The sequence below is a fragment of the Narcine bancroftii genome, chromosome 11 (genome assembly GCF_036971445.1).
Source record: "Narcine bancroftii isolate sNarBan1 chromosome 11, sNarBan1.hap1, whole genome shotgun sequence".
In the NCBI taxonomy this organism is placed as follows: Eukaryota; Metazoa; Chordata; class Chondrichthyes; order Torpediniformes; family Narcinidae; genus Narcine; species Narcine bancroftii.
The window spans coordinates 13895956-13918161 of NC_091479.1; positions in this window are offsets into that span (position 1 = coordinate 13895956).

Below are 22206 nucleotides of genomic sequence, written 5' to 3' on the forward strand. Positions count from 1 at the left end.
TTTAACATTACATATGTTGAAAGAAGAGAAAACATGCAGATGTTGTTGAAAATTTTCAATAAATATTTAGTTCGGCCCTCGACTTAGTCCAAGTTTTTAATTTTGGCCCTCCGTGAATTTGAGTTTGATACCCTTGCCGTAGAGAATTCAGTGTAGGATAATAATAAGGTTGGATTAGAGAAGACCGGATTCTTTACTCTACATCAAAGACATCATTCTATATCCAAGCTGACCCCTATTATGTCAAAACAGGAAATGTAGCAGCTAAATCAAGTTTATTGTCATCTGACTGTATCCAACAAAACAGCATTCTCCAGTTCTTGGTGCAAAATATGCAGACACACAACCAGACATAACACACATGCAGACAAACAACAAATATGCAGGATAAGAATTCCTATATAAATATCGTTTTGTGAATATGAGAGCCTCGGAGGGTGAGTGTGAACTGTCACTTTGGTCGTTCAGCGTTCTCACTGACTGTGGGAAGTAGCTGTTCCTCAGCCTGGTGGCGCTGGCTCTGATCCTCCTGGATCTCTTCCCCGACGGGAGCAGCTGATGCTGTGTGAGGGGTGGAATCAATGATTTTGTGCACCTTCTTCAGATGAGGATCCCAGAAGATCATGTTGATAGGGGGAGGAGGACACATCAAATGATCAAATGATGTACAGGAAGTCCCACAAAAAATTGGTTTAGTAGTATTAATTGAAGAATAAATATTGGCTACTGGAGAGAGTCCCTTTGTTTTCTTTCCAAGATTACCATGTGACTGTTTTGACATCCCCTGAAAAGAGAAATATCCCTCCAACTGTGCACCACTATCTTGTGTCCCCAGTACAGCATTCACTTGCATATTGCACTGATTCCCCAGAGTGAGGGTTTCTACACAGAACCAGCGGTTCTCAGGCGCACATAACTTAGGAGCAAGACCCAGTGGAGAATGAACGATTCAGATTCCTCAAGTGGCAGGTGGTTACAGAACTGAGGGAGGCCCGGCCCACCCAACGACGTGATCCGCTAGGATTGTGGTGGAAAAATCACTGAGGATCCCTGTCACCCCGCATGGAGCACAGGAATATCAGAGCCAGAACCACCAGGATGAGAAACAGCTTCTTCCCATGAGTAGTGAGGCTGCTGCATGTCAGTTGAACTACATTTACCCACCCTCCCTCCAAGACTCTGCTATGATACAACCACTGGAGAGGATTGTGGACTTCAGGAGGGAGTCAGGGGAACCTGATCCAGTCCTCATAGAGGATTTAGTAGTGGAGATGGCCAACAAATCCCTGGGTGTCAACATCTCTTAGGATCTGTCCAAATGCTGATCCAATCACAAAGAAGGTTCGCCATTCAACGAGCTATACTTTGTGAGTTGCTTGAGAAGATTCGGTGCGTCACCGAAGACACTCGTAAACGTGCACAGGTGGACCATGGGGAGCATTCTAGCTCATTGCATCACTGTCCGGTATAGAGGCACCAACTCTCAGGACAAGAATAAACTCCAGAGGGTGGTTAACTCAGGCCTGCGACATCACAGGCACCAGACTTCACTCCACTGAGAATATCTACATGAGGCGGTGGCTTAAAAAAAGTAGCCTCTTTCCTCAAAAGACTCCTGTCACTCAGGCCATACCGCTACCATCGGGGTGCCTAAAGATGCGCACTCAACAACAAAATTCTTGAATAATCAATGAACCAAAGTCACTGCCTTACTTTTTGTGCACTTTTTAAAAATATATTACTGTTGTAAGATGGTTTATACTATCTATGAAGGGTTGTACTGCGCAGCTGGCGTAAAACCCTGAATTTCGTGACTTGTTCATGACAATAAATTCTGATATGTATGTACATACTGCATAGGAATCATTTTTCTGTATGTGTGTTTGCATGTTTTTGCACCAAGAACGGAGAATGCTGTTTCATTGGGCTGTACTTGTATAATCGGATATGAGTTCTAAAACTGAGGCCATGTTGAATTAATGTAAGCCAGTGAGTCCGTGAAGTGATGGGTGAACAGAATTGAGAGTGGATTAGGAAACTTTAGTCAATGCAACTTTGGGTAGTGTTGTCATGAACAGCTGGGTATCTGAAAATGGTCCTGGATGTTCCATATTTTTTTTCTTCCTCACTGTTTAGCCAAAGAGTCTTTTGCCCAGAGTAGAGCAATCTGTAACCAGAGGACATAGATTAAGTTGAGCAGGGAGAGATTGAACAAGAACACTTGAGGGGATAAATTGAATTTGAAGAGACTTATGGAAAAAGTAACTTGTCGGACTCAGGAGAAATATTCTTTGGAACAGAATTGCTGTTCTAGTATCTGGCATCGCCTTTGTGCCAAAATGACTCTTTTTGAACTCTGGTATTGGAATATCTTGTTCTTGTTTCACTGTAACTAGCCAAGGTCAAAACTGAGGCTGGCCTCACATTATTCTACTCCAGAAAGAAATAACACAAACACACCTTCATAAACTGAGAACAAGCTTGGTTGGTCTGGAAATTGGCTGAAGATTTTTTTAAAACATAGCTTTGTTCTCAGGGCAAATTGAATTGGACACTGCAAGGATGTTAGCAGGTGTTGGAGATCTAGCATGCTAATGAACAATTAATCACTTGTCTACTCCGCAATCATCCATTGCATGGTAAATGTTCAGTAGTGATTGAATGCATATTCTTCAAGCTATAAAATAGCAATTTACCCTTTAGTTCAGAGACTGAATTCCAAGGGAGTTTTTGACTTTGACTTAACAACAAAGGCTTTGTGGCGAAAGACTGGGTTCTAAGGTCCTGCCACCACTGACGTACAGGGCCCTCTCAAACACTTGATAGGTGCATTGTTCAAAGGGACCACAAGAGTGACATTGGTGCTTTGTAGATAGAATGTACTGTGGTGATACAACTGTCACTGCCTGTGCCTGTCTGCACTGCCTACTGCAGGGGGCAGTGTACCTGCAGGGAAGTAACCTAAAGGGAGACTGAATCTTGTATATGTTTTCAGATAATTAAAGCCTGTAGTACAGCCTTCGTAGTTTGAGCTTGTTTGTTCACATTGTAGTGCATCCCACTTCACCATGAAGTTGACTGGAGTCATGGAAACACAAGCAAAACACAATGACTGGCTTCCAAAATCAAGGCTCATGGGATTGGGGGCAAAGTATTGATGTGGATTGAGAACTGGCTGGTAGGTAGAAGAAGAGAGTTGGGATAAATGGCTCGTTTTCTGAGTGGCAGGCGGTGACCAGTGGGGTGCCACAGGGATCTGTACTGGGACCATAGCTGTTCACAATTTACATTAATGATCTGGATGAGGGGATTGGATGTAATATCTCCAAATTTGAAGATGACACTAAGCTAGGAGAGGTTGTGTGCACGGAAGAGGGGGTCAGGAAGCTCCAGTGTGATTTGGATAAATTGAGGGACTGGGCAGATTCATGGCAAATGCACTACAATGTGGATAAATGTGAGGTTATCCACTTTGGTAATACAAACTGGAGGGCAGATTACTATTTGAATGGCCATAGATTAAGAGATGGGGAAGTGCAGAGAGACCTAGGGGTACTTGTACACCAGTCTCTGAAGGCGAGCATGCAGGTATAGCAGGCGGTTAAAAAGGCAAATGGGATGTCGGCCTTCATATCAAGAGGATTTGAGTATAGGAACAAGGATACCTTACTGCAGCTGTACAGGGCCTTGGTGAGACCCCACCTGGAGTATTGTGAGCAGTTTTGGTCACCTTATCTAAGGAAGGATGTTCTTGCAATGGAAGGAGTGCAGAGGCGATTCACCAGGCTGATACCTGGAATGGCAGGAATGACTTAGGAGGAAAGATTGCGCAAATTGGGATTGTACTCCATGGAGTTTGGAAGATTGAGAGGGGATCTCATAGAGACATATAAAATTCTGGCAGGACTGGACAGAATGGATGCAGATGGGATGTTTCCAAGGATGGGAAAATCCAGAAACCGGGGCCATGGTTTGAGGATAATAGGCAAACCATTTAGGACCGAGATGAGGAGGAATTTCTTGACCCAGAGGGTGGTAAATCTGTGGAATTCATTGCCACAGAGGGCAGTAGAGGCAGGTTCATTAAATATATTTAAGAGGGAATTAGATCTATTTCTTCAGTATAAGGGTATTAAAGGTTACGGAGAGAAGGCGGGGACGGGGTACTGAACCTTAAGATCAGCCATGATCTCGTTGAATGGCAAAGCAGGCTCGAAGGGTCGAATGACCTACTCCTGCTCCTATCTTCTATGTTTCTATGAGTGCAATGGCTGGAACCTTGAATGAACAAAGAGAAGCTGGAGGGACTCACTGAGTTACGCAGCATCTGTAGAGAGAAATGTTCAGTCAATGTTTCGGGTCGGGACCCTTTATAAAAATAATCCATTAAGGGTCCTGACCCAAAACATTGACTTTTCATTTTTATCCATGGATTCTGCCTGACCCATTATGAAGCAAGAGGATTATACTCTTTTAATATTGCTTCAAATTTGGAAGCCAAAGAAAGAAATAGCATTGGATCAGCTATCATCAAAACTGATTAAGAAGGGCAACGTTTTTGTCTTATCAGAAAAGTGAGTTTGGTGGGTCAGGCATGGGCATGTTTGCCATTTTTTTTTTAGCCCTCATGCACAAAGAGTCACTCAATTATATTTAAAGGCATGGACAGACCTGATGTAGAAAGGTTGCTACCAATGGTGGGAGAGTCTAGGTCAAGAGGGCACAACTTCAGGATTGAAGTGCGTTCGCTTAGAACAGAGATGTGGAGGAATTTCTTCAGCCAGAGGCTGGTAAAATGTGGAATTTGTTGCCACAGGTGGTTGTGGAGACCAGGACTTCACGACAGAGGTTGATGAGCTCTTGACCAGCCACGGCAGTAAAGGTTATGGGGAGAAGGCCGGGCAGCGGGGAAATTGATCAGCTCATGATTAAATGGTGAGACGGACTCGATGGCTGAATAGCCTATTTCTGCTCCTATGTTTTATGATCTTATGGTCTTAACACCACACCGCCAGAGGGAGCAATTACTTCATTCAGGAAAGGACATACCATGGGCATTTCTGAGAAACCCTGCATGTTGTGGTTGTACTCCTGGCCGCTTCCAGTACAATCTTACTCACTGATCAAAATGATTTTCCAATGCAACAGACTCTTAATGTAATGTCTTGAATTCTGAGGCTGGGGCATGATATTAGCTGAAAACAATGGAATTAGGGAATGGGTTAATAATGAGTACGATCCAGATTTTCAGAGCCAGAATTTGCCTTTGGCTGCAAGCACAGAAAACAGGCCTGTGCCAAATTATTATTCTGCTTCTTCCGCCGACCTGCACCCAGTCCATAGCCCTCCAATTCAATTAATTTACTCATACAACATAGGATGGCTATATCACTGAAGCGTGGGTTTCATAAGGCTACTATTTAGGGGCTATCGGGTTAGTCCCATTCTGTAATCAGTGGTTTTCAAACTTTTTCTTTCCACTCACTTACCACCTTAAGTAATCTCTTACTAATCACAAGATCCTTTCCCATATTCTACAACTTTTCTTTTCTCTTGGGTAATTTCTGAAATAATTTTCTAAGGCAACAATTGAATTCTTTGACTAACCACTTTCCCAGTCTCACGAGGATCCGAAAAATCAGTTTTCTTCTTTGTTTCAGTCCTTTTGTTATTCTTTTTACCTTGGTTCACTTCTTTTTTTTAATCTCTATTTGAAGCCACCTTGGTTTACTCAGATAATAACTAAACTTGGGGAAATGGGAATATCTACCCCTCCTGCAGGAGCCTACCACAGCTATCAAGCCACTAAATCCAACACCATCTCCAACCTCATTACCCCTGGCCACCTCCCTCCCATGGCCATCAACCTCATTGTCTCCCATCCCCACATTGCTCACTTCTATCTTCTACCCAAGATACATAAACCCAACCATTCGGGCAGACCCATTGTTTCTGCCTGCTCCTGCCCCATCAAACTAGTTTCATCTTACCTTTATCTTTTCTCCCATGGTCCAATCCCTCCCCACCTACATCCTTGACACCTCACATGTCTTCCATCTTTTCTTGTTTGACCAGCTGAGTTTCTCCAGCATCTTGTGTTTTTACTTCAACCACGGTGTCTACAGATTTTCGTGATTTACTTGGGAGAATGGAAACCTCTAATGCCCTTTCGTCTCCTCAGGTTTGCTCCACTCTCACTGTCCTTAAAAATGATAGAGGCTTAAAGCATGAAAATAGGCCCTTTGAGTGAAACACAATAGGCTGCAGACCGAAATGTTGAAGCAACTCAGCTGGTCTTTTCCGCATCTATCGGACACAAAGATACATCGCTGACATTTCAGGTCTGAGCTCTTCTTCAAGAAAAAGGCAGAAGCAGGATATATCAGAAAGTCTCAGGATTCAAACAATGGGGGAGGAATCCAGACCAACAAAAGGTGTTAATTGGATGGGATGAAGGGCTAGGTAGAATTTATTACACCTGTGTGAAAGGAAACAGGGAATGGAGAGATGACAAGGAAAAAGGGGGCTTTTGATCCTTTGGCCCAACTTGACCAAAAGCTCCCACCCACACTTGCTCCACCTGCCTGACCCATATTGCTTGAACCAAAATTAGTTTAACCTTGCCATAACACCTGCCTTAGCCACCTCCTCCGGCAGCCCATTCCATACAACCACCACCTTCTGGGTAAAAAAAAGTTACCCCTCAAGTTCCTATGAAATCTCTCACCACTCACCTTAAACCTATGACCACTGGTTACCAATTCCTCTCCACTCAACTTCTTTCTCTTTTGGAGGCCTTGACTACTTTGCGTAACAAAATGAATCAATCTCTGTTTCAACCCATCATTTGGCCTAAGCTGAATCCATAATTTCTTGAGAGGAAGTGTTACAGATTTTTCATTCACACCCTCAAGTTTCTTGCAGAAAACATTTCTGTATTTTCCTTTGTTCTCCTCAAATGCTAATCCATTCTCCAATTATCATCTTCTTAAAACTATCACACTTTAAGATTTAAGATTCATTGCTCTTCACGCTTCTCGCTTCTGTATTCTGAGAGTTATGTAGAAAGTCGAGAGGAAAAATATATTGATTTGGATGATACCAAAACAGTAGGTTCATCTATCAGTAATGATGCAGCCATGAGATACCAGGGAGTGTTGCGAATACAGCTCAGGCCATCATGCAAACCAACCTCCCCTGCACGTCCTTCATCTCCTGCTACCTTAGCCAACAGCTCCAATTCAGGCAGTACAGTTAGCCCAGCAACCTGGGCTTGAATCTGGTGCTGTCTGAAAGGAGTTTGTATGTTCTCCCCGTGTCTGCATGGGCTTCTTCCAGGTACTCAGGCTCCCTCCCACCCTCCAAAACGCACAAAGCTTGTAGGTTAATTCAGGAGTAATTGAGTGGCACAGGTTTAAATGGCCAGAATCAGCTTCTGCTGTGCTGTAAATAAAAAAAAGACATTAAAGGACACACCCCACCCTGGCCAGACTCTTCTCTCCCTTCCTGTGGGATCTGAGATACATGAGATTGAAAAGACATTAAAGGACACATCCCACCCTGGCCCAGACTCTTCTCTCCCTTCCCGTGGGATCTGAGATACATGAGATTGAAAAGACATTAAAGGACACATCCCACCCTGGCCCAGACTCTTCTCTCCCTTCCCGTGGGATCTGAGATACATGAGATTGAAAAGACATTAAAGGACACACCCCACCCTGGCCAGACTCTTCTCTCCCTTCCTGTGGGATCTGAGATACATGAGATTCAAAAGACATTAAAGGACACACCCCACCCTGGCCAGACTCTTCTCTCCCTTCCCGTGGGATCTGAGATACATGAGATTGAAAAGACATTAAAGGACACACCCCACCCTGGCCAGACTCTTCTCTCCCTTCCTGTGGGATCTGAGATACATGAGATTGAAAAGACATTAAAGGACACACCCCACCCTGGCCAGACTCTTCTCTCCCTTCCCGTGGGATCTGAGATACATGAGATTGAAAAGACATTAAAGGACACATCCCACCCTGGCCCAGACTCTTCTCTCCCTTCCCGTGGGATCTAAGATACATGAGATTGAAAAGACATTAAAGGACACATCCCACCCTGGTCAGACTCTTCTCTCCCTTCCCGTGGGATCTGAGATACATGAGATTGAAAAGACATTAAAGGACACATCCCACCCTGGTCAGACTCTTCTCTCCCTTCCCGTGGGATCTGAGATACATGAGATTGAAAACAGATCTAAGGCCACTTTCTTTCCTGCTATTTTCAGACTCCAAAATGCACTTCTCATTAGTAAGGTGCCGCCTTGAGCTGTGTAACTGTACTTTCCTTTTTAACACTATACAGATTTTCCCCGCTATCTGTAAGCAGAACGTTCATATGAAACCTTTCGTAAGCTGAAATGGTGTAAAGTGAAGAAGCAATTACAATGAATTTATATGGAAAATGTTTTGAGCATTCCCCGACCCAACCAATAACCTACCAAATCGTACCAAATAACACATAAAACCAAAATAACTAACATAGAGTAAAAGCAGGAATGATATGATGAATACACAGCCTATATAAATGTCTTTATTTCCTTCACCATGATTGAAACGCTTAATTATGTCTAATTTTACACTAAACGTTACACCCTTACAAACTCTCTTAGGCTTTTCTGAGACCTGAGGACACCTTGCAAACAGATGCACAAAATAAATCGAGATAAAGGGGAGATGCTCACAGACACAGTTCCAAACTATGGTGGCTTTATCGCTGAAAAACCAATGCTGTTTTCACTTTACGACTTTTATCTAGCGATAAACAGATATTTGAACTCTTAATTTTAGTTCCTACTCGACATGTATGAGTTGACACCGGATAGCATGCACAACAAAGCTTTTCACTGCACCTTAGTAAACGGGGCAATAAATAAATCAATTCAGTAGATTGTTACATTGCATTTTTGCAAAACATTGGTTGGACCATGGAGCATTACAGCACAGTACAGGCCCTTTAGCCCTCAATGTTGTGACTTATATATTCCTAACCAAAAGAACTAAACTCTTCCTTACCTCATAACCCTCTATTTTTCTTCCATCCATGTGTCTGTCTCTCTTAAATCCCCCTCATGTTTCATCCTCCACTGCCACACCTGGCAAAGCATTCCAGGCACCCTCAACTCTCTGTATGAAATAAACTTACCCCTGATATCTCCCCTAAACAACCCTCCCTTCCACTTTGTAGAGATGTCCTTTAGTGTTTGCTATTCCCACCCTGGGAAAAAGGTGCTGGATGTCCACCTTATCCTACATGCTTGGAGTATTGTGTGATTCCTAATATTAATTGTATTATTGATAATATTTCTGGGAATATGGTGAAGGATTAGCTTAAATGCAATTTGTTCATTTGCCCACATATTTCTAAACTTTGAAAAAAGACTGCATAGATACAATAATTAACCCCATACACCTAATGACAGAATTCAAATCAATAAGATAACACAAGGAAATATAAATCTAGACATATAGCATGGTAACAGGCCATTTCGACCCACAAGTCTGCGTCGCCCCATTACACCCAATTGGCCTACACCCCTGGTACGTTTTGAATGGTGGGAGAAACTGGAGCCCCTGGTGAAAACCCACGCAGACACCGGGAGAATGTATAAACTCCTTACAGACAGCATGGGATTCGAAGCCTGGTCCCGATCACTGGTGCTGTAAAGGCATGGTGCACACCGCTATGCTAACCTTGCTGAGATATATCAACAATGTCCCATTCAACCTGAGAGCAATAAGGTGACCTTGTCCTTGATTTATCTCCTAAAACTTTCTGAGCACACCCTTAGCTAGATTTGCTTGTGTCAGATTGGACATGTTCCTTTATGGGAAATTAGAAGCAATTCAAGGGAAAAGAAGCAGGGTAATGAAACCTGTATAATGAAGAGATTTCTTTTGAACAGAGCAGAACATTCTTTATATAATCAGCTAACTTTAGCAGAGGCAGTTCCCTGCTTGTTAGGGTTACAGTTCATGCTTGATTGAAAGAGGAACATGCTCACACAAGCTGCAAACAGCACCTTGATTTCCTTGGAACAGCTGAGCCCTTGTTATTATTTCTGCTGTTTGTTTAAAGAAGCTTTCATTTCTTCATCTGTTAATTGGAGTGATTGTTAACACCATCAGGAAATTGAATTGACATGTTCTGGAAGTTTACAGTTCCACCAATTTACAGCCCTATATTGTGGGCAGGTTTACACATGGTGATCTTGCTGCAATGAAGGAATGTCTGATTCTGCCCACTCAGACTTGTTCTTCACTGACTTATCTTGCATTTCTTTGGCTTGGCTTCGCGGACGAAGATTGATGGAGGGGGTAAAAGTCCACGTCAGCTGCAGGCTCGTTTGTGGCTGATCAGTCCGATGCGGGCCAGGCAGACACGGTTGCAGCGGCTGCAGGGGAAAATTGGTGGGTTGGGGTTGGGTGTTGGGTTTTTCCTCCTTTTTTGTCAGTGAGGTGGGCTCTGCGGTCTTCTTCAAAGGAGGTTGCTGCCCGCCGAACTGTGAGGCGCCAAGATGCACGGTTTGTGGCGAGATCAGCCCACTGGCGGTGGTCAATGGGGCAGGCACCAAGAGATTTCTTTAGGCCGTCCTTGTACCTTTTCTTTGGTGCCCCTCTGTCACGGTGGCCAGTGGAGAGCTCGCCATAGAACACGATCTTGGGAAGGCGATGGTCCTCCATTCTGGAGACGTGACCCATCCAGCGCAGCTGGATCTTCAGCAGCGTGGACTCGATGCTGTCGACCTCTGCCATCTCGAGTACTTCGACGTTAGGGATGAAAGCGCTCCAATGGATGTTGAGGATGGAGCGGAGACAACGCTGGTGGAAGCGTTCTAGGAGCCGTAGGTAATGCCGGTAGAGGACCCATCTTGCATTTAACTGTAGGATAATTGCCAGTAAATAATATAATTGCCCAGTCTCCAAATGGAGCTCAATATCTTGTGTCATGGTTGAGACTCCTATGGAACTCCACACATGGCATCATCACATACCTTACTCCAGTAGTGCTTTCTTGGCACTCTCCAGCTGGATAGCATATGACGTCGACTTCTCTGGTTTCTGCTAGCCTACTCCTTGTTCTCCCTCTCTTCCCCACCCCCAGGCTTCCTTCCTCCAGCTCTCCACCCATGCCTCTCCATTCACAGAGTCCTCCCCCCCCCGCCGTTTGCTGTTGTGCCCTCCCTGCCTTATCCACTTATGCCTGTGGGACCGTGCTGCTCCTCCTGCACTCCCACCCACCATTTTATTCAGGTGCCTGTCTACATTTTGTCCATACCTTGATGGAGGGCTCAAGCCCAAAATGTTGGTTATGTATCTTTATCTTTGCTGTATAAAGGACACTGTTTGACCTGCTAAATTTCTCCAGCGTTGTGTTTTACTTCCATCATGGTGTCTGCAGACTTTCATGTTTTGCATCATTGTTGAGTCTCTTTTTTTAAATTATTTTTTATTTTTCACACTGTGAACCATATCAACCAAAACATGTACAAATGTTTCTCATTAAATTTACACAGTGGCATTTTCTCCCTTTTTCCCCCCTTTCCCTCCCTCCCCTCTACCCACCCCCCTCCAAAACCCATAAATGTTCAACATATACAATACAATAAAACCATAAAACAATATCTTCACACAAAGGAAAATAAACAAGAAAAATGCCTCATCTATTTGTGACACACTGAATCTAGTCGTTTTGTCTTCTTATCATTTTAGGGGTTGGAGGTCGTAGGCAAACTCTCTCTGTTATGTTCCATGTATGGTTCCCAAATTTGTTCAAACATTGTGACTTTATTTTTTAAATTATATGTTATCTTTTCCAGTGGAATACATTTATTCATTTCCATGTACCATTGCTGTATTCTCAGGCTCTCTTCCATTTTCCAAGTTGACATTACACATTTTTTTCTATCACTAAGGCTATCATAATGAATTTCTTTTGCTCTTTATCCAATTTGAGGCCTAATTCTTTACTTTTCATTTTTTTGGTATGTTATTTTTTGTAATTTTATTTAGTATCTGATTTAGTTCTTCCCAAAACATATTCACTTTCGTACATGCCCAAGTTGTATGTAATGTTGTTCCCATTTCCTTCTTACAGCGAAAACATCTATCCAATAATGTTGAATCCCATTCTTTTAATTTTTGAGGAGTGATTATATATATATACCCTGTGTAGCCAATTATACTGTATCATGCGTAACCTTGTGTTTATTGTATTCTTCGTAGTTCCAGAACATAACTTTTCCCATGCTTCATTTTTTATCTTTATGTTTAGATCCTTTTCCCACTTCTGCTTAGGTTTATAGTTTATTTCATTTTCCTTCTCTTGCAGCTTAATGTACATGTTGGTTATAAATCTTTTAATTATCATTGTGTCTGTAATCACATATTCAAAGCTGCTTCCAGGTAATCTCAAGCTGTTTCCCAATTTATCCTTTAAATAAGCTTTCAATTGATGATATGCAAGCATACCATGAGTTATTCCATATTTGTACTTCAACTGTTCAAATGTTAATAAAATATTTCCCAAAAAACAGTTTCCTTTTCTCTCCCGTTCTCTAAAGGAAAGGTTATCTATTGTAAAAGGGATTAGTGGGTTTTGCGTCAATAATAATTTTGGTATTTGGTAATTCGTTTTTTTCCTTTCTAAGTGGATCTTCTTCTATGTATTAAGTAAATGATGCAATACTGGTGAGCTTTCATATTGCACCAGCTTTTCAACCCCCTTATGAAGTATATGTTCCAGTACCTTCACCCCTATTTTATCTAGTTCTCTCTTAGTCCAGTCTGGTTTTTCCCTTGTCTGGTAAAAATCTGATAAATGCCTTAATTGTGTGGCTCTATAATAATTTCTAAAGTTTGGTAACTGCAAACCACCTTGATTATACCTCTCTGCTAATTTATCTAATGCTACCCTCGGTTTCCTCTCTTTCCACAAGACTTTCCTTATTATTCTTTTTAGTTCATTAAAAAAAAATTCTGTTAAGGGAATTGGTAATGTTTGAAATAAGTATTGTATCCTTGGGAACACGTTTATTTTAATGCAGTTTACCCTGCCTATCAACGTTAGCGGTAATTCTTTCCATTGTTCTAAGTCTTCCTGCAATTTCTTTATTAGTGGCTGATAATTTAGTTTGTACAAGTGTCTTAAGTTATTATCTAACCTGATCCCTAGGTATCGGATTCCTTGTGCTTGCCATTTAAATGGTGATTCTTTTTTAAATTCTGTATAATCCGCATTACTCATTGGCATCACTTCACTTTTATTTGCATCGATCTTGTACCCCGATATTTCTCCATATTCCTTCAGTTTCTTATGTAATTCTTTTATTGATATCTCTGTTTCTGTTAGGTATACTATGATGTCATCTGCAAATAAGCTGATTTTATACTCTTTCTCTTTTATTTTTATCCCTTTTATTTTATTTTCTATTCTTATCAGTTCTGCCAAAGGTTTTATTGCTAAGGCGAACAATGAGGAGGATAATGGACATCCCTGTCTAGTTGACCTACTTCATTTAAATTGATTCAATACATATCCATTTACTGCTACCTTCGCCAATGGTCCATCGTACAATGTTTTAATCCAATTTATATATTTTTCTGGTAGATTGAACTTCTGTAATACTTTAAATAAGTAGTTCCACTCTACTCTGTCAAAAGCTTTTTCTGCATCTAAAGAACAGCCACTGTTGGTTTCTTATTTCCTTGAACTGTATGAATTAGATTTATAAGTTTACAGACATTATCCACTGTTTGTCTTTTCTTAATAAATCCATTTTGATTTTGTTTTACTATTTTAGATACATAATCGGCCAATCTGTTTCCTAATAATTTTGCTATTATCTTATAATCTGAGATAAGTAGAGATATTGGTCTATATGATGCTGGTGTTAATGGATCTTTCCCCGTCTTTGATATTACTGTAATTATTGCTGTCTTACATGAATTTGGCAAGTTTTCTGTTTCTTCTACCTGGTTCATTACTTCCACAAGAGGAGGAATTAATAACTCTTTAAATGTTTTATAAAATTCTATTGGAAATCTATCCTTTCCTAGTGTTTTATTGTTCGGCAGCTTTTTTAATATATCCTGTACTTCCTCTATTTCAAATGGTTTTATTAGTTTGTTTTGTTCCTCTTCTTGCAATTTCGGCAGTTCAATTTTAGCTAAAAATTCCTCTATTTTATCATCTTTCCCCTCATTCTCAGTTTGGTATAATTGTTCATAAAATTCCTTAAAGTTTTCATTGATCTCTGTCGGGTTATATGTAATTTGTTTGTCCTTTTTCCTTGATGCCAATACAGTTCTTTTAGCTTGTTCTGTTTTAAGTTGCCGGGCTAATATTTTGTTTTTTCTCCCAGTTCGTAATACTTTTGCTTTGTTTTCATTATGTTCTTCTCCACCTGATACATTTGTAATGTTTCGTATTTTATTTTTTTGCCGCCAGTTCTCTCCTTTTCGTTATATCATCCCTTTTTACTAATTCCTTTTCTGTACTTACTATATCCCTTTCCAACTGCTCTTTTTCCCGATTGTAATCCTTTTTCATCTTAGTCACATAACTTATTATCTGCCCTCTAATGAAGGCTTTCATTGCGTCCCATAATATAAATTTGTCTTTCACTGATCGTGTGTTTATTTCATAATATGTTTTAATTTGGCATTCAATAAACTCTCTAAATTCCTGCTTTTTAAGTAGCATGGAGTTTAACCTCCATCTATATGATCTTGGTGGGATCAGGGGTGAATGATCTGAAAGTTGTCTAGCTTTATACTCAGTTTTCCTAACTCTTCCTTGAATATGGGCCGACAACAAAAACATATCAATCCTTGAATATGTTTTGTGCCTGCTTGAATAATATGAATATTCCTTCTCTCTTGGGTGTTCCCTCCTCCATATATCCATAAGTTTCATTTCCTGCATTGATTTAACCATAAATTTTGCTACTTTATTCTTTTCACTTGTCTTTTGTCCAGTTTTATCCAACATTGGATCCAAATTAAGGTTAAAATTCCCTCCTATCAATATTTCCTTGTGTGTCTGCAATCTTCAAAAAAATATCCTGCATAAACTTTTGATCCTCCTTGTTAAGCGCATATATATTGAGCAAATTCCAAAATTCTGAATATATCATATCTTAATTGGTACATTTTTGTTAACTAATATGGCTACACCTCTAGCTTTTGAATTATATGATGCTGCCATTACGTGTCCTACCCAGTGTCTCTTTAATTTGTAATGTTCCACTTCAGTTAGATGCGTTTCCTGCACAAATGCTATATCTATTTGTTCTTTCTTCAATAAATTTAGTAGCTTCTTCCTTTTAATTTGGTTATGTATTCCATTAATGTTTATAGTCATATAGTTTAACATGGCCATCTTATATCTTGCTTACACCTCTTTTCCACCTCCTCGCCACCTCCAACCCCCTTTTTCCCATTTTATCTCGTAGTTTCCCTTATTAAACACAATATATGACAACACATTTAAAACATAAAATACCCCAGCAGTTCCCACACCCAATAATACCTTAACCCCAAATGCTCACCCCCTCTGAGTTGCCCCTTATCCCTTGCCGGGGAACCACAACTACCCTTTCCATTTGGATTGCGATCTTGCTCACAAGTGTCAACTGATTTTGGGTATTCCCTCTCCCCACAGCCCTCCCCAGAAAACACTTTTTTTTCCCCCTTACTTCCTTCCTTCCCTTCTCTTTTCCCTCTTCAGTTCTTTACATATACATTGTTTTTACATCTTTATATATACTTTATCGCCGTTCTTCATTCTTGTTACATCTCTTCATCTCTTCTTCTGTCCTGCAAACATTCTGCGAATTCTTGCGCTTCCTCTGGATCCGAGAATGGTCTGTTTTGCTCCCTGGGTATAAATATTTTAAGCATGGCTGGATGTCTTAACATGAATTTGTAACCTTTTTTCCGTAAAATTGTTTTCGCTGTATTAAACTCCTTCTTCCTCTTTAAGTGTTCAAAACTTATGTCTGGGTAAAAAAATATTTTTTGACCCTTGTATTCCAATGGTTTATTATCTTCTCTAATTTTATTCCTTGCCCGTTCCAGTATATTTTCTCTTGTCGTGTATCTCAAAAATTTTACTAAGATGGATCTTGGTTTTTGATGTGCCTGTGGTTTCGGAGCTAATGCTCTGTGTGCCCTTTCTATTTCCATTTCTTCCTACATTTCTGTCATTCCCAGGACCTTTGGGATCCATCCTTTTATAAATTCCTTCATGTCTGTGCCTTCTTCACCCTCCTTCAGGCCCACTATTTTTATATTGTTTCGCCTACTATAATTTTCCAACATATCAATTTTCTGAGATAACAACTCTTGTGTCTCTTTAATTTTTTTGTCACTTTCTTCCAATTTTTGTCTTAAGTCGTTTACTTCCATTTCTACAGCCGTTTCCCGCTCCTCCACAGTCTCTACTCTTTTCCTTATTTCTGTCACGGCCAGCTCTAAACTTTGCATTTTATCTTCTGTTCTTTTCATTTTCCTTTTAATTGCACTAAATTCTAATGATGACCATTCTTTTAGTGATCTCATTTGTTCTTCAAAAAAATTTATCTATATTCTGTTCATCAGTTTTACCTTCTATTTCTCTGTGAAGATCTTGGTCTTCTTCTTCCTCTTCTGTGTCTGTACCTGTGTTTGTGTCTTCTTCTCTTCTTTGTGTCTGTGTTTTTCCTGATGAGCTGCTTGTATCTCTTTGTCGGGCCTCCTCTTGCTGGGCTTCTTGCTGCTGGCCCTCTCCTCCTGGGCCGCTCCTCTGTTGAGCCTCCTGTTGTTGATCCTCGTCGGTCACCCCTCCATCTTTCTCAATCGTCTGTTTCCTTGCTCCCTCCTCTGCTGCCTTCCTTGTCCTCCAGCTGAGCGCCTTGGTGTCGGGCGTCCCTCAGCTGTTTGCACCATGGCTGCCCGCTCCTCTGCTGAGCCCCCCTCCCATCAGTGTCCTCTTTTTCCTTTGATTGCGCATTTTTGAAGTCCACTGGCCGGGAGGTCGCGACTCTGCAGGGCAGGCACTAACCTCGGGGATCGGGCGCTCCTCGCTACCACAGCTCCCTGTTCCTTCGTGCAGGTAAAGGCCTTCTTCTTTCTTCTCTGGCGACTTTTCTACTTTTTTTCCGGTTGTTTTTACTTTCTCCTTCTTGGGTGCCATCTTCTTTCTCTTCTCTGTAACTTTATCTTCTATTTCTTATATTTTATTTTTGTGGTGCTTTGTCTTTTCCTAACTTTTTTCCTATTTTTCTGGAGAGGGCTGGTTTTCCGGACCAGCCACTACTCCATCTCGTGACTCCACCTTGTTGAGTCTCTTGATGGAGGTGCACACATTGTATCGTGGACAAGAGACTGGGTGCAGACTGGCAGATCCCTTTGTTGACCACCTCAGCTCTGTCTGATGCAAGAGTGGGGGTCTCCCAGTGCCACCCATTTCTATCCCCATCCCATTCCCATGCTGTTATGTCTGTGTCTGTGGTCTCAATCACTGTCAAACTGCTAATTGGAGGAACAACATCTCATCATCTGCCTGGGCACCCTCTAACCGGATGGCATTAGCATCAACTACTCTGGGTTCCGTTAAGCCCACCCCACTCCCATCTGGTTCCCCTTGTCTCCTTTCCTCTAGTTCTCTCTCTCTCTCTCTCTCTCTCTCTCTCTCTCCCTCTCTCCACTTTTTCCTCTGTCCCTTTTCATAGAGTCAAAGTTAATTCTCACTCTCCTCTTATCATATCCAATTAATACCAATGTCTGTTGGTCTGGAATCCTCCCCCTCCCATTCCTTTCCCTGTCTCTCCCAAGTCTTTATTCAGTCACCTGCTGTTTTTTTTTTGTTTATACCTTGATGAAAGCTCAGGCCTGAAATGTTGGTAATATCAGAATCAGAATTTATTGTCATTAATAAGTCATGAAATTCAATGTTTTGCAGCGACATCATATAGGGTAAACATTCACATTATAACCGTCTTGCGACATTAACATACAAGAGTGCATGAAAAGTGAGGCAGTGTCTTGGGTTCATTGATTATTCAGGAATCTGATGGCAGAGGGAAAGAAGCTGTCCTAGTGCTGCTGAGTGCTTGTCTTCAGGCTCCTGCATCATTTTTCCGATGGTAGCTGAGTGAAGAGGGCATGGCCTGGGCGGTGGGGGACTTTGAGAATAGAGGCTGATTTTTTAAAGACACCACCTCATGTAGATGTCCTCGACAGAGTGAAGTCTGGTGCCTGTGATGTTGCAGGCTGAGTTAACAACCCTCTAAAGTTTATTCTTGTTCCGAGAATTGGCACCTCCATACCAGGCAGGGATGCAACCAGCCAGAATGCTCTCCAAGGTACACCTGTAGAAGTTCACGCGAGTTTTCGGTAACATACTGAATCCCCTCAGACACCTCACAAAGTGTAGCTGCTGGCGAGCCTTCTTTGTGGAAGCTCCAGGACAGATCCTTGGAGATGTTAACACCCAGGTATTTGAAGTTCTTGAACCTTTCCACTATTGAGCCCTCAATGAGGACTGGGTTGTGTTCCCCTGACTTCCTTCTCGAGTCCACAATCATCTCCTGTGTTTTGCTAACATCGAGCACAAGATTGTTTTTGTTTCACCATTCAACGAGCTGATCGATCTCCCTCCTGTACATTCCCGTTTGTGATTCTGCCAACAACGGTGATGTCATCGGCAAACTTGTAGATGGCATTGGAATTGTGCCTGGCCACACAGTCATGGGTGTATAATGAGTAGAGCAGTGGGCTCAGGACACATCCTTGGGGTGCACCTGCGTTGATAATCAGTGAGGAGAAAATGTTGTTTCCAATTCGCATTGACTGTGGTCTTCCGATGAGAAACTCAAAGATCCGGTTGCAGAGTGGGGTACAGGGGCCTAGAGTTTGTAGCTTCTTGATCAGCACTGAGGGAATAATGGTACTGAAGGCCAAGCTGTAGTCGATGAAGAGCAACCGTATGTATGAATTGCTGTTTTCGAGGTGATCCAGAGCTGAGTGGAGAGCCCGCGATATTGTATCCGCTGTGAAGCGATTGTGACGATAGGTGAATTGCTGTGAGCCCTGAAACATCAAATATATTTTACACAGAAGCTGTATGTTTTGATTTCTCCAGCACCTTTGAATGCTGCTCGAGACCCAAGCATCTGAAGATTGTTTCCCTGCATTATTATTTATTCTCTTTTTTATTTAAATTTAAAATGTAGACATACAGCACAGTAAAGGCCCTTCTGACCAACAAGCCAATGCATCTCCAAATACACCAATGACCTATGATGGACGGCATGGTTAGTGTAGTGGTTAAAAGTGCAATGTTATTACAGTCCCAGCGACCTGGGTTTGAATCTGGTGCTGTCTGTAAGGAGTTTGTAAGTTCTCCCTGTTTCTGCATGGGTTTCCTCCAGATGTTCTGGTTTCCACCTACCCTCTAAAAAAAACATACAGGGGTTGAAGAAGACGAATGTAATGCTGGCATATCAGAGCCGGGATGTAATGTTGAGATTCTATAAAGCACTGGTGAGACCTCACTTGGAGTATTGTATACAGTTTTGTTTGAGAAAAGACATGCTGGCATTGTAGAGGGTTCAGAAATGATACCAGGAATGAAAGGGTTAGCATATGAGGAATGTTTGTCAGTTCTTGGACTCGTTGGATGAGGGGGAACCTCATACAGGCATTTTGAATGCTGAAAGGACTGGACAGAGATGGGATGCTTCCCATGGTTGGGGAGTCTAGGACAAGAATGCAGAACTTCAGCATGAAAGGGCGTCAAATTAAAACAGAGATGCGGGAAAAGTTCTTAGTCAGAGGGTCGTGAAATGTTGCCACAGGTGGCTGTGGAACCGAGGTCATTGGGTGCGCTGTTTCCTCTAAGCTGCGTGTGTGTGGATGTGCACACATATTTTCCAACGAGTGCACAAAGAAAATTAATGTGTGCACAAAGCAGTTCAAAGTATAGAATAAAAGCTTAACTAAATCCATTGCTTCATAGAATGCAATCATACTTGTATTAAAACATGCCTATACAGCCAAACTGATCTTGAAACAATTTCAAGTTTACATTTGCACAAGTTTCAGTCTGCACACAAAACAAATTTGCACAACAGAAGATTTTTGCGTACGCTGACGACTTAAAATTAGAGGGGAGATTGGTTGGTTGTATTTAAGTCTGAGATTGACAAGTATTTCATTAATCAGGACATCAAGGGTTATAGGGAGAAAGCTGAGGAGTGGGGCTGAGCGGGAGGACAGATCAGTTCAAGATTAGAAAGGCAGAGCAGACTCGATGGGCCAATGGGCCGACATTAGCTCCTATATGTTATGATCTTTTGATTTTGCATTGTGTTTGAAAATAAACTTCAATCTTCAACTTCAACCAGACTTAACACTTACAATCATTGAGGGAGATGAAAAAAAAAATCAGATTCCAAGCAACACTAAATCTTTCAGCCGACAGTGTCCTCAACACTCCAACTCTGAGCTATTTATTGTTCAATTGACTGAAAAACTTTCTTATGAAACAGTTTGCGTTTTGATGTCTCTGTTTATACATGCAGGACAAGGTGTAGGTTTGAGAATAATTACATTGGAAACAAAAGATTAGCCTTCAAACTATCACTGTAATAAATACTGACTGCACTATTTTCTGTTGTCACCTAATTAAACATCGTTGATTATTTTATAATTAATAATTCCTCACTGGCAGCCCTAATTCAGTTTCAAGTAAGTGTAGAAGCATGTCATGATATTCAAGTCAGTGATAAGGGATCCAAAGTGAAATATAAACAAGGGCTAGGATGAATAATATGCTGAGGCAGATAACAGAGGACATCTGTTTAAGGTGAGTGGAGGAAAGTTTTGTGGAGATTTTTTTTCTTTTTCAAGATTTTTTATTGAGTTTCCATATAATACATACGAACGTATAGAAATAAAAATTGATACGTAACACTGATAATAAGCAAGCAAACTCATTAGCAGGATATAAAGGTTTCACCTTCACGAGATCACAAGAGAAAGGAACAGAAGTAGGTCATTCGGCCCATCGAGTCTGCTCTACAAACCCACCCTGAGCTAAACTGTTCTCACATCCAGTTCCAAGTTCCGGCCTTTTCCCCATAATCCCTTGATACCCTGACTAATGAAATACTGATCAATCTCCTCTTTTAACTCCCCCCATGATCAGGCTTCCACTGCTGATTCCACAAATCCACGACCCTCTGGCTAAAGACATTTCTCCTCATTTCTGTTTTAGTTCCTTCTAATTCCGTGTCCTTTTGTCCTGGATTCATCCACCATCTTATTCACATCTATTCTGTCCAATCCTTTCAGCATTCTACTAGATCCCCTCTCATTCTTCTATACTCCAATAAAGAGAGTCCAAGTTTCTCATATGTTAGCCCTTACATTCTAGGAATTATTCTGGTAAATCTTCTCTGTACTCTCTCCAAAATTATTACATCCTTTCTAAGATAAGGGGCCCGAAACTGCACACAGTTCTCCAAACAAAGTCTCACCAGTGCCCCATCTACACCCCCTTACTCTTATATAAACAATTCCCCTTGACATTTGGTTTCTTTACCTGCCAATCCAACCTGGTAGTTAACCTTTAGGTTATCCTGCATGAAGACCCCTAAGTCCCTTTGCAATTTCAAATTTTGAATTTCCTCACTGTTCAAATAATAATCAGCTTGCATACTTCCTCTTAACATAACATAAACATAACATAACAATTACAGCACGGAAATAGGCCATTAGGCCCTTCTAGTCCGCACCGAACCAAACACCCCTCTCTAGTCCCACCTCCCTGCACAATGCCCATCACCCTCCATCTTCTTCTCATCCATAGACCTGTCCAACCTTTTCTTAAATAATACAATTGACTCCGCCGCCACTATTTCTCCCGGAAGATCATTCCACACGGCTACCACTCTCTGAGTAAAGAAGTTCCCCCTCATGTTACCTCTAAACCTCTGCCCCTTAATTCTTAACTCATGTCCTCTTGTTTTAATCTTTCCTCCTCTTAACGGAAATAGTCTATCCACATCCACTCGGTCTATCCCTTTCATAATCTTAAATACTTCTATCAAATCCCCTCTCAACCTTCTACGCTCCAAAGAATAAAGACCCAATCTGTCCAATCTCTCCC